This window comes from Sorex fumeus, unplaced genomic scaffold (assembly GCF_029834395.1).
Source record: "Sorex fumeus unplaced genomic scaffold, SorFum_2.1 ptg000054l, whole genome shotgun sequence".
In the NCBI taxonomy this organism is placed as follows: Eukaryota; Metazoa; Chordata; class Mammalia; order Eulipotyphla; family Soricidae; genus Sorex; species Sorex fumeus.
The window spans coordinates 34,457,616-34,475,763 of record NW_026606111.1 but is presented as its reverse complement, the minus strand read 5'-3'; the positions used below and the strand labels follow the sequence as shown (position 1 = coordinate 34,475,763).

The following is an 18,148-nucleotide window of genomic DNA, read 5'->3' as shown; positions in this document are numbered from 1 at the left end:
CTGGGCCTCACTCTCCCTAACCCACCACCACCTATGATACTACACAGCATTTTCCCTCCAGTGCTTTAAGGACACAAGTTCCAGGGTTACATGTACTCTTGTTTCTTCTAGAAAAAAAATTAAGTACTTCTTTCTCCTTAAAAATGTTAAGTACTTCTCTCGGCTATTCTTGGGTATTAGTCTCCTATTTTGTTACTTTATGTTTCCCAGATGAATGCAATCTTTCTGTGTCTGTCCCTCTATATCTGACTCATTTCGCTTAGCATGATACTTTCCATGTAGTACCACTTCTATGTAAATTTCATGACTTCATCTTTTCTAACAGCTACATAGTACTCCATTGTGTAGATGTACCAAAGTTTCTTTAACCTGTCATCTGTTCTCGGACACTCAGGTTTTTTCCAGAGTCTGGCTATCGTAAACAGTGCTGCAATGAACAAACAAGTGCAGATGTCACTTTGACTATACTTTTTTGCCTCTCTGGGAAATATTCCCAGGAGTGGTATTGCTGGGTCAAGGTAAAAAAAAGGTAAAGGCCCTCCCATTGATCGTCGATTTGCTCGAGCGGGCCCAGTAACGTCTCCACTGGAGACTTTGTTGTTACTGTGTCTGGCATATCGAATACTCTCGGTAGCTTGCCGGGCCCTCCGAGAGGGGCGGAGGAATCAAACTCGGGTCGGCCATGTTGGCCGCTTGTAAGGCGAACGCCCTACCCGCTGTGCTATCGCTCCAGTCCTATAAATAGGCAATATTTTTATGCTGCTACACTTACTGAGAGAGCTGTCACTGTCACTCTCCTCCCGTTGTTCATCGATTTGCTTGAGCAGGCCCAGTAACGTCTCCATTGGAGACTTTGTTGTTACTGTGTTTGGCATATCGAATACATCACGGGTATCTTGCCAGGCTCTGCTGTACGGGAAAGATACTCTCAGTAGCTTACCGGGCTCTCCGAGAGGGGTGGAGGAATTGAACTTGGGTCGGCCATGTTGGCTGCATGCAAGGCAAACGCCCTACCTCTGTGCTTTAATTTCTAATTTTTTTGAGAATCGTCCATACTGTTTTCCAAAAGGGCTGAACCAGACGGCATTCCCACCAGCAGTGAAGGAAGGTCCCTTTCTCACCACATCCATGCCAGCACCAGTTGCTTTTGTTCTTTTGGATGTGGTGTGAGATGATATCTCATTGTTGTATTGATCTGCATCTACCTGATGATTAATGATGTAGAGCATTTTCTCATGTGCCTTTATGACTTGGAGGCCAGCTGCACATGCAACGGGAAAAGGCAGCTCAGACAGAGGAGCACCAAATAAAGGGTGTTGGGAGGATACTCTCAGGATGGGAGAAGCATGCTGAAAGTAGACTATGGATCAAACATGATTGCCACTCAATGCCTCTTTTGCAAACCATAGCACCCAAAAGGAGAGAGAAAACAAAAGGGAATGCCTTGCCACAGAGGCAGGGTGAATGGGGGAAGTGGGGGGTGGGAGGGGATACTGGGATCAGTGGTGGTGGAAAATGGGCACCAGTGGAGGGATGGGTACTCGATCAAGCACAAAAATTTGTAAGTCTACAACTGTATCTCATGGTGTTTCACTAATAAATATTTTTTTAAAAGTTAAGTTCCGGGGCTGGAGAGATAGCACAGCGGGTAGGGCATTTGCTTTACACACGGCTGACCCGAGTTCGATTCCCAGCATCCCATATGGTTCTCTGAGCACCACCAGGAGTAACTCCTGAGTGCAGAGCCAGGAGTAACCCCTGTACATTGCCAGGTGTGACCCAAAAAGCAAAATAATAATAATAATAATAAAAGTAAAGTACTTCTTTCCTGGAAAAGAACTTTGCTTGCGCTGTTCAAATCATGCTCATTTCCTTTCAGAAGACTTTTGTTTTAAACAGTGAAGAGGGTAAAACTGGTGGTGGGAAATGTACACTGGTGAAGGGACGGGTGTTGGAACATTATATAACTGAAATCCAATCATGAATAACCTAGTAACTGTGTATCTCATTGTGATTCAATTTTTTAAAAAAAAAAATTTTAAAGAGGGTTAGATTTATGAGGGGTTAAATGTCATACTCAGTTACTCAGTCAGTTAGAAGATTGGTTTTGATCCTAGACCTTATAAGGGGAAAGTTTCCCACTATGCCTAACTTCTCTCTCTCTCCCAGAGGGAAGGCCCTAAGGCCTCACTCCTGGGACTTCTCCCGAGTATATGGCCACACACTAACACATGGAGGGATCCTGATATGCTGTGCACACCCATTCTCTTCTGTATAATTAGCCGCTCAAGATACTAATTTTGAATCCAAAACCCAGTCATCATGTATTCAAATCTCTCTTATCTTCTTCACGACATATTCTAATTTGAATTTTGTCACTATTTCCCATTCCCTCTTCTTTTCTCTCCACATCCAACTCTCTTACAAAGATACATATTTTTCCCCCAAACCAGACTTCATTGCCCTGCCCCACATGATGAAATATTTACCTATATAAATGTCTGTCCAGGATTTCATATGAGTTTCCAGTGTACCTTCCCTCATTCAACTTCATTCCTGATTTCAATCAATACTACAGTATATTATACATTCCTCTGTGCTTCTAGGCAGCATTTAAAAACTTCTGTAGGATGAGTCATGATATCAATTACTGGTTTGGGGGTAAAGTTGCACAAAACTTACATGAACTCTTTTGTGACTTACTGTGATTAACACATTTATAAATTTAGATAAGCTATATACATTTTAGATATTTCCATATCATCTTTCCAAGATCATAGTCGATAAGTTTAATCTTTAATAATAATGGCTCTAAGAAGCAAGAATGCCATGTGCAAGACCCTGACAAAGTATAAAAGAAAGGTTAAGAAAGGTTTGACTCAGTAGACCATAGTTCAAACCCTACTAATTTCTAAAAATGTTCCTCAAGAGTCGCCCTTGTCTAGTGCAGGACAGATATAACTCTAATCTTTTATAATACTCTGCTTGATAAGAGTTCTTGGAAGTCTGAAACTTTGGGTCATATGGTACTAGTTTGATCAGATAATTTATACTAACAATGTGACTTATCATGAGTTCCCTTTTTTTTCTGTTCAGACATGCAAGAGTAAGAAATGCTGAAGTCAGTCATGCAAAGGTCTAAATGCTTATGCAACTGAACTCCAGTGAAAGTCTGGACAGAGCCAGGAGAGAGCTGAAAGGACTGAATGCATGCTGTATACTTGGGAGCTCGAGGTTAAGCCACAGTCTCATCTCCAGTACTGCATGGTCCCCCAAGGACTGCTGGGAAACAACCCCCTCCTTAGCAGTGCTGGGAAGAGCTTCTGAGCACCACCTGAACTAGCCCCAACACCAAAGAAATGGCCCTGGATAGCAGGGCTTGGGTGAACGTCTTCCTCTCTCTAGCAACACTTTGCATGCGTTGTCAGAGTACTTCTGGGCATGTAGCTCCACAAAAGACTACGCCCAGTAGACTATGCTGGTTACTTCTCAATTCTGCCCCCACAAATGCTTCCGCTTTCCTCAATTTAATCCGTCATTTGTCAGTAATAACCCATAAATTGTAATTGTAGCAGTTTTTTTTAAAATCAGTCCTTCCCGTGAATCACTGAATTCTTTGGTGGTCTGGGAGGCCAACCTTCATTTTCAAACATCCAATCATCTAAATCCCGGTTCTATCTATGAGTTCATTTAAAAAAGTCTGTATACTTTCCACCAAATAGTTATCTTTTCTTCATTGCTGCTATTCAGAGATTCCCACATTTCTTTAAACTACTGTTCTTTTTTCAGAAAAAAAAAATTACTCAGCATGCCACCCTTCCCAGATGTCTACTTTCATTAAGTGAACAAAGAGAAAGAGCCCTACCCTCAACTATATACCAGCATTTCAGTGACTCCTAAATCCATCTCTCCAGGAGTAAATATTACCCACTTTGGAAACACTGACTTAGACCCAGAAAAATGATACATGGGTGGGTTCAAGGAGGTCCACACTGAAGCAAAGGACACACCAGAATGGAAAGAACTTAGCGACTTCTTAAAGGCTTTTATATTACTGATAATGGAAAACATAAATGTCAGGCAAAGGCTTGAGAAAATTTTACAGCAGTTATTTACTGGCACTAAATTCTATATTTTATTTAAATGACAATTTTATTTATCATATGAGTACCATGGAGTAACGCTTGTATCACTCACTAGATATGAAGTTCTTTTTCATTCTTATACATATTCAAACATTTTTCCATATTTTTAATTTTCAAATTCTCACCAATAATACAATTTCCTCTTTCTGCTGTCTTTCAAATTCTCAAACATTTTCATACGTACTTTTTCTTCCATCTTCATTTTTGTCTAACAGATCATAGTTTTTCTGACATCAAAAATCCCTAAGTACTTTCCAAATGTCCTCTTATGAGTCATGATCAAAATCAAGAATACCACAGATTTGGTTTGTAAAACAATGACATGCTGATGTAATTAACCCAGAGCTGTAGACACTGGCTTTTCAAACTTCTCCAATCTCTGTCAACTAACCGCAGCAATTCAGATTCAAACTTTCCCTCCTTTCATTGTCTCTCTGTCTCCATATCAAAACCTTCAGCAAATTCTGCTGGTCTCATTCTCAAGCACACACAGACTCTAGTCACTTTTACCGATAAGCCGAAAATAACCTGTCTTGCCTATTCCCTGCGGTTGCCTCCAAATAGTTTCTCTGCCTTCCCTCTTACATTTCCTGATACCATTTTCAACATAGGGGCCAGAGCCATCCTGCCCATCAGAATTCTGATTATGTCACTACTCAGAAGGCCTCATGTGTATTCTGAAAACAATCTTGGAGAAAAGTCTTGGCTAGACTGTCAGAAACTACAAATGCTGAATAAAATTAAAGAGAATGATTTTTGAATTAATATATACACATGGGGGGCAGGGGAACACACTCCTGATAGACACTCCAATTTAAATTGAAAACATGGCTAGATATGTTAGTGTCTGTATGTTAAAGGTCGTGAAGTATAATTTAACAAAGCCTTGCCAGAGTACTCAACTATCTGAACTTCACTCTGTCTTTAGCATCATATTCTAGAATATGAGCTCCATTTTCTGCCTGTGCTAATCTAAGGCTATACTCATATCTAGCCTACTTATCTCTGCTCATAGCCACATTCCACTAGCTACTACTTTTGGACAAACCTAGTGAGATTCTTCTATATCCATGCAAAAGAAAACTCTATGAGTACTAATCTCATTTTTAAAACTTTTCATATCTTGTCCTAAAAGGATGTGGAAACAGGAAGACTGTCAAGTAAGATTATTAAATTGAATAAGACAGGAAGGGAAACTAGATGTAGCAGAATTTTTCCAATTTAAGATTTTCTGATGGAACTTTGGTTCTTTGTCACTGTATCTATGGTATACTCTTCCACTGAGGGGGGGGGGGGGGGTGGCTGGACAGTCACCCCAGAGGATGGTGTGGTCACTCCCTGGTGCAACCACTCAGATCACACAGCACATGGCAGTGCAGTGGCTGAGGATCCAGGGTCAGGCATGACCAGGGCTGGGGGGCCGGAGGGAGAGATCAGGAGGCAGGGAGCTCACCTCGCACTCGGCTGACCCGGGTCCAATCCCTCGCACCACATGTGGTCCCCCACGCCCCACCAGGAGTGATCCCTGAGTGCAGAGCCAGGCGCGAGCCCTGAGCCCCACCGGGTGTGGTCCGACCCCCCACCCACCCACCCACCCACCGCCACCACCACCAAAAAAAGTACCACCTGAGTTGTTTTTTTAAAAAACAAAAACCAAAAACCTATTTAATAAAGTGCTGTTGGCACTGTGCTGCGCCTCATCAGGTCCTCCCGGGAACCCCCCCGAGACGCAACCCACAGACCAAACGGGCCTGAAACTGCGTGACCTGCCAGCCCCTCAGCCGTGGAGGCCCAAGCTTCTTCCTGACGCCCAAGCTCAGCTGTCATGGGGCCTCGGTCTTGTCTCTAATGAAACGAGGCAGCAGCTACCCAGAGACTGCTTTTCCAAGGACACTGAATCTCATATTCTCTCCAACCCTCAAGGAAGATGGAGCCAACACTGGGTGCCACCTTAATTCCCTTAGTGGTTTTCAAGGAATGAGATCTTTCATAGCTTGAAAATCACCATTTGTTGGGGCTGGAGCAATAGCACAGTGGGTAGGGCGTTTGCCTTGCATGAGGCCGACCCGGATTCGATTCCCAGCATCCCATATGGTCCCCCAAGCACCGCCAGGAGTGATTCCTGAGTGCAGAGCCAGGAGTAACCCCTGAGCATTGGCTCGGTGTGATCCAAAAAGAAAAAAAAAAAGAAAACCACCATTTGTCTATGTACTCTTGCTACTCTTTGCAGGTAATTTTTGTTGGCTTGGGATTCTTTAAATGCACAATGATTTGGAAACCTTACTCATATTTGTCCATTTTACTTCAATCCCTACTATAAACCTGGGAGACATCAACTTCTGTCTGACATCACAGCTGCACATGCACCCGCCATCTCTCTTCACCCCCAACTGACTTCTCAGTAAAGTCTTTACTGTGGAGCTTTAAATTTGGGTTTTTGTTTATTTGACTGGGGGGGAGTTTCCTGTACCCAAAAGTATTCCATTTTTCCTTTGACATCTATATTTTCACTTTCCAACTCGACAGACTATCCTGCAGAGCAAAATGAACAACATTCTCATCCAAAGTTTCCACAATTTGGCAGTGCTTTCTGCCCCCACCCCTCAACCCCCCCCCCAACTCCTCCAAAGGCCCAATTCCCACCCCCCACTTCGGTCAATGTAACATCCCCCACCCCCAGTCCCCAGCCCTCCCACCCCCTGCTGAGCATCTCTTCCTTCCTTTAGTCCTACTGCAGTCATTTGTCTCTGCTCAGCACTTCACTGTTCTCATAAAGTTTCACACACAGTTTACCCTTCTCCAGCCAGATTTTATAGTTCCCTAAGTCTGGAAACATGTCATATTTATTTTGTACGCCTCCCTCTTTGCCCCCACCCAGAAGTCCTCAAGGACACAGAAGTACCTGGCAAATACTCACTAAATGACTAAATCCTTTCAGTATTTCTATAGCTAAAGTATAGCGTTCTTTCATCTGACTCTCTGGGTTCAAAAGTACATTGGAAAAAGTTGTATGTCAAAGCATTCATTCCCAAGTAACACAGATTTATCTTTTCTAAAACTTGCAATCATTGAACCAAATTTCAGTGGCTTAACCAAGAAAAAAAGAAGCACACAAAGAAGGAACTGTTATATAACCACCCAACACTACTTAGAAAATTCAACTTTTTTAGGTATAGGGTTTATCATTTTACGGCAATGTTGCACTATAAATACTACCACACATTTCTCTCTGAAGAAAAAAGATGCTGGAAATGATTCAACTTAAACCTAAAACTTGTAAGATCCAATTTAACAAGAGGGGAAACTGATTTTATTAAAGTTCCCACAGCAACTATTCAAATCCTATTTGTAAATCTGTATTTTATATGAAATGGTTTCATGTAATCACAGTCAGTCTAAACATCTAAGTGAAATATCTTAGAACCCCAACGTAACACATAGCAAGTTGGATGAATTTATTTGAATACTTGACTGCATAACAAGAAGATTCTTAAAATTTCACACTAGTATTTAAGAAAGGATCATTTAAACTCTACTAACAATACAACGGACTGGTTGCTGGTCTGTTTGTTCTCTGCTTCTGGGTTCTTGTTAGAATCTGAAGCTCTTGTGTAAGAGTAAGAAATGATGGGAAAAAGAGAGAGAGAGAGAGAGAGAGAGAGAGAGAGAGAGAGAGAGAGAGAGAGAGAAATGAAGCACCCACTAGAAACATAAGAAAAATTCAAGTAAGACAACTTTGCAGTTATCTTTCAGGGCTTCCAATAATTTGTTTTCTTCGAGAAAAGTAAGTGTGAAAGGCATTTCAAAATTGCATCAAAATTTTAGGTTGTAAAAATACTTTTAGCCCACACTGACTTTGTTGGGCTCCACTTGGTAACGTCCCCAAAATCCACTGCTTCATTGTTGGCATTTTCCAACACTTTTGGCTATATCAAAATAAACAGTCTTTTAAGATAATTCTATCTTAAGCAATTCCTAACTTTAATATTAAAAAAAAGACAGAACCAAGGGCCTGAAATCACACAAATCAATTCTCCTGGAGATTCTAGTTTCAAAACAAAACTGAAATAAAATCCATACCCCATTCACATAAATATCATTATCAATCATAAATTTGATTAGAATAAGTGTGGTATAGGAGAGAATTTTCCAGGCTCTCTGACACAAAAAAACTCTGTAACTTGACCACATAAGTGATGAATGCTTGTTAAATTCATATGTTCACTACTATTAAAATATGGAACGTGGGTACTCGATCACTTTGTAACTGAAACCCAAGCACGAAAATTTGTAAGTCTACAACTGTACCTCATGGTGTTTCACTAATAAAAAAAAAAGAAAGAAAAACTAAATGTAAAAAAATAATACTGAAAGTCTAAAGGGAACATACTGTCTTGTGCCAAAACTTTTAATTTTTTTTCAGAATAAATAAGAAATCTAAAGAACTGTAACCTGTTTAATAATAGAACATATAGAGGATATGATAATGTTTGTCTGAAGACGTGTTAATAGTTGGTTAATATTTAACCTATTTGTAAATATTTTGTTCCAATAAATAAAAGTGCTAAGTACAAATTATAAAGGCAATTTATAATTGAAAAATAAAAACTATTTTTTCTGCATTTGTATCATTAAATGAATTTTAATTTCTAAGATTTTCTAATTCAGATGAGCAGAAGTCATAAAATTGTAAGTTTAGAAGACAAATTTTAACGTCACAACAAAACATCACTTAAACCTTTCTAAACAACAACAAAACTCAAAGGCCTCCTTCAGAAAGGTTAGAAACATTCAGAACACCCCAGTATTTAGCATTAATCCTTCTTGATGCTTGCTATAAGTCTATTTCCTTTTCTTTTACTTCAGCGAAGATGGAAAACAGCTGTTCAACATTCCCTTTCAGGCTGCTTTTTTCCTTCCACAGGCCCAGTGCCCCCCTGGGAGAAAAGTAAACACTGCAGGTGACTCCAAAATCCAGCTGGCTCATACCTGATTATCCACAGGGCTGGTGACTAGCCCTATTCGTGCCCCCTAGAATGATGTCATTAAACTGCAAAATCTCCAAGACAAGTTATTTACTAGAACTTGTGGAATCCTAGACATTTATTACCTACAGTCTGCCCTCAGATATATTGAAACAACAAAATATGCAGTTTCAAGAAGAAAAGGTTACAGTTAGATGTGTAAAATTTGGGCTCCAGAGATAATATTGGGGTTAAGGTGCTTGTCTTTCTTATGGCCAACCCCGTTTGATGCCTGGCACTGCCAGGAATCTCAATCCCTGAAATCCCATTGGTCCACTAAGCACCATCAGGACTCATTACTGAGCACTGCCCAAAAAAGAACAAGAAAGAGAAAGTGTGAAGAAGTTTCCAAAAAGAAATGCAAAGACAAAAAATGTTGTCCTGAAGCCAGGCCATCTAGTTCTTCATTACTGCTCTACTCCAGGCTACTTTAACCTTTTCTACTGGCAACTCCTTTTCATCCAAAAATATGAACACAGTGAGAGTTGCCAGAAACACCTCAGATTCATTACGCAGTTAGTTAATTTTCAATTAATTTTCAATCATTGCTTGTTGAGAAACCTTCTACTGTTGCCAAGATTTTTGTGACCCTCCAACTCAACTATGAGATCCTATAAGGGAACCCACAGTTTAAAAAGCTAGGTTCTCTACCCTACCTGTCAGATGTTACAAGCATCTTGTCATGAAACATTTTAAAACTCAAAACTATCCCTTCTGAAGGTTAAATTTAGGATTTTTTCACTTTAAGTTGAAGACCAAGCTATACTGTTCAGTAAATTAGGACTATTAAATGCATTTTTGATATTCTAAATTTACATGAGATTTTATCAGGGCATAACCCAATAGAAAAGCAAGGTAATTTTAGCATACAATTCTAGAATTTCTTATGACTAGTGTAACTTTCTTGATCTTAACTTCAGAAATATCCTCTCAATACTCCAATCTAAACAAAATTATATTGAGTTTACTTTAAATGAATAATCACTACTAGATTCACAACATTATCTATAGATTATTACATTTTACACTAATTTACATAACCAAATTAAATGTTACAACCTTCTACTTTAGGAATTGCTAACAACTATCCTCATTTTTCCCCTTGCAATAGCTATTAGACTCCCAACAGTAAAGCCACTATATTGCCTGCATACTTAACCAATAAAAAATTATAGATCCACAAGGCTGCTGAGCCCATTTCCTTTACAAATTCCTTTTAAGAGTTATGGAATGCGGATTCAACTTTATTGTGGTATAATATCTGCATACATTAAATACCTAAGGCTTAGAAGGTAAATTTGTTACAAGAGACAAATACAAAAGTCCTGATCTAATCAACAAATACACATTTGCAACTCAATAGCATCTGTATTTGCAATGAAAATTTCAAGCGGGAAAGACTTACATGACAGGTTTTTTTTTTGTTTTTTTTTTTTCCCCCTTTATTTCATTTTATTTTTTTTAAAGTTGTAGATTTACAATTTTTTGTGCTTTGGTTTCAATTATACAATGATCAGATACCCATCCCTCCACCAGTGCCCATTTTCCACCACCATGGATAATATCCCTCCCACCCCCATCCCCCCATCCCCCCTGTCTCTGTGGCAGGGCAATCCCCTGTGTTCTCTCTCTCCTTTTGGGTGTTGTGGTCTGCAAAAGAGGCATTGAGTGGCAAACATGTTCAGATAGAGAAGGGAGCACCAAATAAAGGATGTTTGGAGGATCCTCCCAGGAGGGGAGATGCATGTCGAAAGTAGACTATGGACTGAACATGTTTGCCACTCAATGCCTCTTTTGCAGGTTTTGTTTTTAATGGCCAAATTCAGAAGAGATTTACTTAAAAGAATAGAAAAAAGGAGTGTGAGGGTGGGGTGGGGAGGAAAAGAGCAGGAAGTTCCCATAGTATGGCAGGGTTTCCAAAGAGGGTTTCCCCATGACAACTTTATAACTAAATGTGGGCCTAATCAATTTCTTTTAAAAGAGCATATGTACTAATTTAAATAAATATAATTTTATTACGGTTATCCTGTTATTTTTCATGCTAATTAGGATAAGGGAGACACTAATAATTCAATAAATAATACCTCCTAAAATGTGGCAATTTTCAGTACTTTCAGTATTTTTAAAGACACACTTACACTTACCTAATTGCTAGAATTAGTCCCAATAGGAAACACCAAAGCAAGTGCTGTTTATCATTTTGCTTATAGTTTCTATATATTACTGGAGAGGCAAATAATGACAACACTTACCATGATAATATCAATGGAAATACCCAAGAATATTCCAAGGATATTTCCAAGATGAAAGGAATGCATATTAAAATTCATAATATTATCCTGAATAGAAGACTGAATAAACTATTCCATTCAAGAAATAAACAGATGGTCTCAACAGTTTTTCCTTCTCATTCCAAGGTAAAATCAACCCTTTTGCCTTCCTAACACTCTGCCTCCTGCAGGTTTATACTCTTCTGGGCATCAGAAAGAGAATCTAAAATCTACATTCTCAACAGGCTGGAGCTTGCCTACCTTGGTAGAAGTAAGGAACACAGTAAAGCTTAAAGGCATTCAAAGACCTTGAAGGCAGCTAATGAGAACTGAAGAAGGAGCCTAGGGCTCTGCAGGAATCAGAAGAGTCTCACCTTGCACCTTGGAATCCTCAGAAGGCATGAGAAGAGACAGTAAAGTGGATGAAGGAGGAGCTGTGGGAAAGAGCCCCATAAGTGGCCAGTTTACAGAGGCATAGGAAGCTCATAGCACTGTAGGGAGCTGACAGTTTATTGGCAGTAGTTGTGAGTAGCAAAAGGGATTAACAAAGCACAGACTATATTATAATATAAATTTGGAGTCATAAAGAAAAAAATGGACTTAATGCGCAATTAACATGAATCGCATCTTAAAGTAGATCATGAATTATTTGAATCATAGGAAAATTTCTTACTTCAAGATACTTTTCTTTCCAGACACTTTAAAAATAAGACACCTGTTTTACAGTCTCCATTTTCATGGGAGGAAGAAATATTGTTATTCCCTGAAAAACAATTTTAAGTACTGAATAATTTAAAATGCAAGTATTCGTGTAGCTATATCGTCTCTCAGAAATTTATTCTTCAATTCTAAATGCACATGTTTTTGTAAACAAGAGCTTATTAATTCTAAAAGGTCCCTCTTTATTCTAATGACAATACTTTCTATTTCTCTTTTTAGGTGATTCTTTACTGCAACAAACACATCTCCACCAATAGCTAACCAAACCACTCTTTCATACATAATTTAAAGGGGGGGCTGGAGTGATAGTACAGCGCGTAGGGGGTTTGCCTTGCTCAAGGCCACCCTGGGTTCAATTCCCATTATCCCATATGGTCCCCCAAGCACCACCAAGAATAATTCCTGACTTCAAAGCCAGAATAACTAACCCCTGCACATTGCCAGGTGTGACCTCCCCCCAAAAATTACTGGGACATGCATAATTAAAAGTTGCAGAATACTTAAGTTAAACACATCAAAACTTAGGGTTACATTTATTTACTAAACTCTACAGAGTTTTCAAGCTATTAAAAATAATATTTTTAAATTAAAATATAATCCACTTATGGAAAACTTAGAATTTTAAGGATAATTTCTGATTAAGTTGAGCATTAGAGGGTCAGAGAGATAGTACAGGAGGAAAGGCACTTGTCTTCCATGTGGCTTACCTAGGTTCAGTACCAAATGCGATTCAGTACATATGGTATGTTAAGCACCACCAGAAGTGATCCCTGAGCACAGAGATACAGAAGTAAGCCCTGAGTAAAGCTGGCTGTGGACCCCAAACCAAGAAAAGAGTGGGAAAAATTAGGCATTAAAGTTGGCAAGACTTTTTGAAATTCCTCAAAATATTATTCAAAAAATTCTGCAAAAATATTCCTTGATAATATTATTCCTTCAGGAATATTATCCTGAAATTTCTTAGTATTGCCATGTCCTAATGAAAGCATGTATTAGTACCTCTGGGATCTGAGATTTTAATCTAGACCCCATTCTCAAGGGCTGGAGCAATAGCACAGCGGGTAGGGTGTTTGCCTTGCATGCAGCAAACAGGGCCCACCAAGCTACAGAGTATCCCACCCACATAGCAAAGCCTGGCAAGCTACCCGTGATGTATTCGATATGCCAAACACAGTAACAAGTCTCACAATGTTACTGCACCTGCTCAAGCAAATCGATGAACGGGAGGACAGTGACAGTGATGAATTTCATAAGAAAATAATTTCTCTTTCCAATATTCTGAAATTATACACACTTGGCAGAGTCTCCTGCCCCCGCGCCTGGCTGTCCTCACCGGGGTACTTGGAGGGGGGCAGGTTGAGTTTCCCAAACCCTAACCCGAGCAGAGTCCCAGCAGCCAAGGACCTCCAGATCCAGCCACAGCCATGCTGAGACGACTCTCCACACTCCGGACAAGCCTCATGCATGAAGGCACCGGCAGAGGAACCCAGGCATGCGGGTCCCAGGGCTGAGATCTCCAAGCGTGCTCAGACTGGAACAGGGCCTTCTCTGCCCAGATCCCCCATCTTCCAGTGGGTGGGCATCACGCCCACCAGCTGCCACCGGTACCAGGTTGGTCCCATCAATGGCCAAGACGCAGGACCCAGCTCCCGGACATCTTATTATCTCATTTTTCCTTTGGAGAACCCGGCAGGCTACCGAAAGTATCCTGCCCGTACGGCAGAATCTGGCAAACTTCCCGTGTCGTACTCAATATGCCAAATACCAGTAACAATGATGGGTCTCATTCTCCTAACCCTGAAAGAGCATTGAATATGGCTCTTTTAAAATCTCAGGGCTGGGAAGGAGACGTTACTGGTCCCTGCTCGAGGAAATCAACAAACAACAGGATGATCGTGATCGTGATATACACTTGCCTGATTCCCATCCTAGGTACTGATTCTAAGTTTAGATAAATATTTAGATAAATTTATTATGCCATCTTAATATCTGATGGTAACTTGGTGACCCCAAAGAGTTTTATTAAACATATTATATGGGAAGTTAATATAATTCCAAAGTGAGAAAACTCTACAATATTTACTGCAGTAATAAGAACTGTCCTGTCTTCTGCATAGGCACATTGTTTTGGAAGCATTCCTGATAAGAAATCACTGGCTTTAAACACCACACTTTCAGAATAGGAAAGATCCATCCTTCCTACACTGTAAAAGTAGTAATGGTATCCCCTATAATAATGAATACACCTTCTACAGAATACACCTTCTACAGTACAAAGATATCCCAAGATAAGTATTTTTCTATCTTTTTGCTTTCATTTGTTTTGGTTTCAGGGCTATAACTAGCTATACTCGAGGGCTTACTACTGGCTCTGTGCTTAGACTCACTTCTAGTGGTGCCCCATGCAAAGCAAACACCCTACCTGTGGTGCTATCGCTCCAGCCCCCTGCATCCTTCTCTCTTAATTGAATATTTCCTGATTATACTAGAGAAAATGGGCATGTAACTTTCTGCAATTTACAGTAATAAATGAACTGCATAATTTACTACTTAATTATATGTTTTTTCTTAGATATGTGTCATGATATTTTTATTCTTACTGCCAAAATAGAATCCCTCATGGGGAGAAAAATTTTAATTAATTTTTGATTGGGAGGGTTGAAAAAGTTCAAAATTGCATATTTTTTTACTCAAATATACTTCTGGCTAAGTCTTCTGACCCTCTCAGAAAGCCCGGCAAGCTACCGAGAGTATCTCGCCCACACGGCAAATCCTGGCAAGGTACCTGTAACGTATTCGAAATGCCAAACAGACTAACACAGTAAAACACAAATTCTAAATTTTATCTTCCTCTATTCCTCTCAAATTATTTATTCATATTATAATGTCTGAACCATGTAATTTTTCTCATACCACAGTGGGATTCTAGGCAAGCAGAAATAAACACCAAAACATTCTATCACAAATTAAATCGTCAAATGTGTAAATATTCTGTTTAATTTCTGAATGCACTTTCCATCTCTGATCTCAAAACACTTAGATAAATGCATTTTTATATAATAAAGCACTATGATAAGCTGGGCCACAGCTGTGGAGAACTTTACCTCATGAAGGAAGGACCTCTGGTCTTCTCAAGATAGCACTTTGAGATACTAGGCTGGATAGTCCACAAATCTCATTAAAAATCTCTATTAAGACATAGAGACAGCGAGACAAAGACAGACAGAGAGACAGAGAGACACAGAAACCAGAGAGAGAGAGAGAGAGAGAGAGAGAGAGAGAGAGAAGAAAAATGCCTGCCACAGAAGCAGGATGGGTGGTGGGTGGGAGGGAAAATGGGGGAATTGATGGTGGGAAATACACACTAGTGAAAGGATAGGTGTTGGAATATCGTGTGACTGAAGCCCAATCATGACCAACTTTGCAACTGTATATCTCGCTGTGATTCAATAAAAAAAATTTTTTTAAAGACATCTCTATTAACTAATTTGTGAACTGATTTTATAAATACTAAATTGAGACACACACATCTCAAGTGACATCCTGCCACAACCAGGCTCCTAACCTCTGAGGGAGGAACTTTTAACAATTTCCACCCTGGAGAACCACAGAAGTTATGTGACAACAGAAATTATGTGTTTGATGGCAAATCTCCCACTTGTCCAAGTTAATTCATTTGCGTATTTATTTTGGGAATTTCCTTTTATTTGATAGCTATACCATCAATGAAGGTTAAAATGCACGTCACAGGGCCACTGGTTTTATTTAATGAACTAAAATGTGATGAAATATATATTGGCATCAAATACCAAACAATGAAAAGTCATACTTCCTGAGTTCAGGCTTCCAGCTGTTGCTTCTGTATGTTTTCCCCTTCCACCTTAGCTGTCCCAGGGGGAGAAAAGGCAGTTTCTTGCATACCCAGCACAATTTTGTACTTTATACTGAACCCACAAAGAGGAGTCACTAAATAATGTAGGTATCAAATTCAGTCTATTCTTTTGTCCATTTTACTTGACCACATATTACTCACATTTACTCATTTACCGTCACACATTTACCATTTACACACATTTACACATTTACCATTTACAATTTACCATCACACATTTAATTACTTCATAAAAGGATTGTTGCTTGGGTATTGGTGGCATGTTGTTGTTGTTGTTGTTGTTGTTGTTGATGGGCTGAGCCACATCCAGCAGGGCTCAGTCAGGGTTTATTTCTGGCTCTGCGCTCAGGGATCACTTCTGAAACAGCTGCAGGGACCATATGTGGTGCCCAAGATGAAAAGCTGGTCATCAGCATGCAAGGCAAGTGGCCTACCAGCTATACTATATCCTTTTGTTTGGTTTTTGTATCAATTTTTTCTGTGGGTGGAGCTACCCATCGGTGAAGATGCTACCAGAGTGACACCAACATTGTAAGATGTGGCACGTGGTGTTCAGATTTCCGAGATCAAACCCAAAGTCCCTTGCATGCCAGGCATGCACTCTAGTCCTGTGAGCCAGGGCCTCAAAACAGATCTTAATCTACATGAAGTCTTTTAAAGGGTAGTTCATGATAGACAAATACCTAGATAATCTTGTATTTTATTTCTTCGTGGGTATTACAAATTGTTGCCCTCCCTTTCTGGTGGTACTGTCTGGATAGTCAACCTAATATTGCAAGTCAATATTTACTTTTGTCATCAGTAGAGAACTCGCCCCAAAACGGAGAAAAGGTAATTCTTGAAAGGTTAAACTCTATAACGTGAAAACTAAAAGTTTTTTAAAAATCATTTTGAAACTCTGTCCCAAGGAAAACGCCCGTTCTTAAACGGAATGTAACAACACTAAGTCATGATTCTCTAACCCAAGACAATAACGAAATAAACTTTTCCCAGGGATCACTCCTGCTCCCAGCTATGAAGTGTGGGCTACGGGAAGTTTCCCAACTAGGAAACGTGATCGTTCTGGCTTAAGGAATTCCAGGTAAATATGGTTCACCTCCCGCTTTTGGCGATGGATTTCGTTTCGATCATGAATGTCACCCGGCCTAGTAAGCAAGAGGCTGCTGCCCTGAAGACGCGCTGAAAACCACAAAGGTTCCTGGGTCCCACACTTGTCCCAGATTCCTGGTGAGACAGATCCGGCGCCCGGGCGGCGTTGCTCACCGAGCTCCCCAGCCGGTGTGCGCGCCCCGAACCCCAAATTCCTCTAGCCGAAGTGACCGCGAGGGAGGTCTGCCCACACTTCCCCCCGCCCCAGTGCCGGCGGCGTGGGGGGAGGCTAGGAACGCGTTGCCCAGGCTTCCGCGGCCACCACCAACAGCTCAGACTCGCGGAGAGCACGAGGGCGCAGCTCTGCGCCACCCAGCCCGGTCCCGGGGCGCGGGAGCCCAGCTGGCCATGCAGGAAATCTCCGATGGGGGGGGGGGGGGATCCACGAGACCCGACGCCCCAACAGCGATCTCTGGGTTCTAGCGTGGCGCCACGCGATCGGCGGGTGGGAAGGGGCTTCGGGGCTGCCCCGAGGCCGCTCCCTCGCAGGGGGCTGGAGAGGGGAATCCACGCTTGGGCTGCACGCCCCTCCCGTCAGCCGGAGCAGGAGGCCGGCGCGGGACGTGGCTCGCCGCCACCCGCCCGCCACTTGGGCAAGAAAGTTGCGCCGCGCCGGGCCCCGAGCCGGGTCCCCGGCAGCGCCCGCCACGCGCCCCTCGGCTTACCGCTCTCCGCCGAAGCTGGGTGCTCCCGGGCGTCGCCTCCCCAGCCGCGGCTCAGGATCCGGAGCTCCTTCCCCGGCCCCCTAGCGCCCCTTTTCACCCCAGGGCGCCCGGGCACCTGGCGCCCCCGGACCCGAGCCCTCAGCGCGCCCGCCGCACCATGGGTGCCGGTGGGCGCCGCGCCCCGGGATGCGCCGCTGCAGCCTCGGCTGGCGCGACGGGCAGTCCCGGCTGGGCGCGGGCGGGTGCGATGTGGGCGAAAAGGGAGGCGGGCGCGACGCGGCGG

At 41.6% G+C, this 18,148-nt stretch overlaps 1 protein-coding gene across 2 annotated transcripts in view; it reads right to left on the bottom strand.

Moving 5' to 3' along the window:
- DSE (dermatan sulfate epimerase) overlaps window positions 1-17,908 on the bottom strand; it is a 79,660-nt gene extending 61,752 nt beyond the window's left edge. Inside the window, exon 1 of one of the 2 annotated variants that reach the window (XM_056125073.1) lies at window positions 17,866-17,908. The gene's annotated coding sequence lies outside the window, so the exon portion shown is untranslated. The remainder of the gene's footprint in view (window positions 1-17,865) is intronic. The other variant, XM_056125075.1, reaches the window with a different exon arrangement.
- Between the last annotated feature and the right edge of the window lie 240 nt (window positions 17,909-18,148).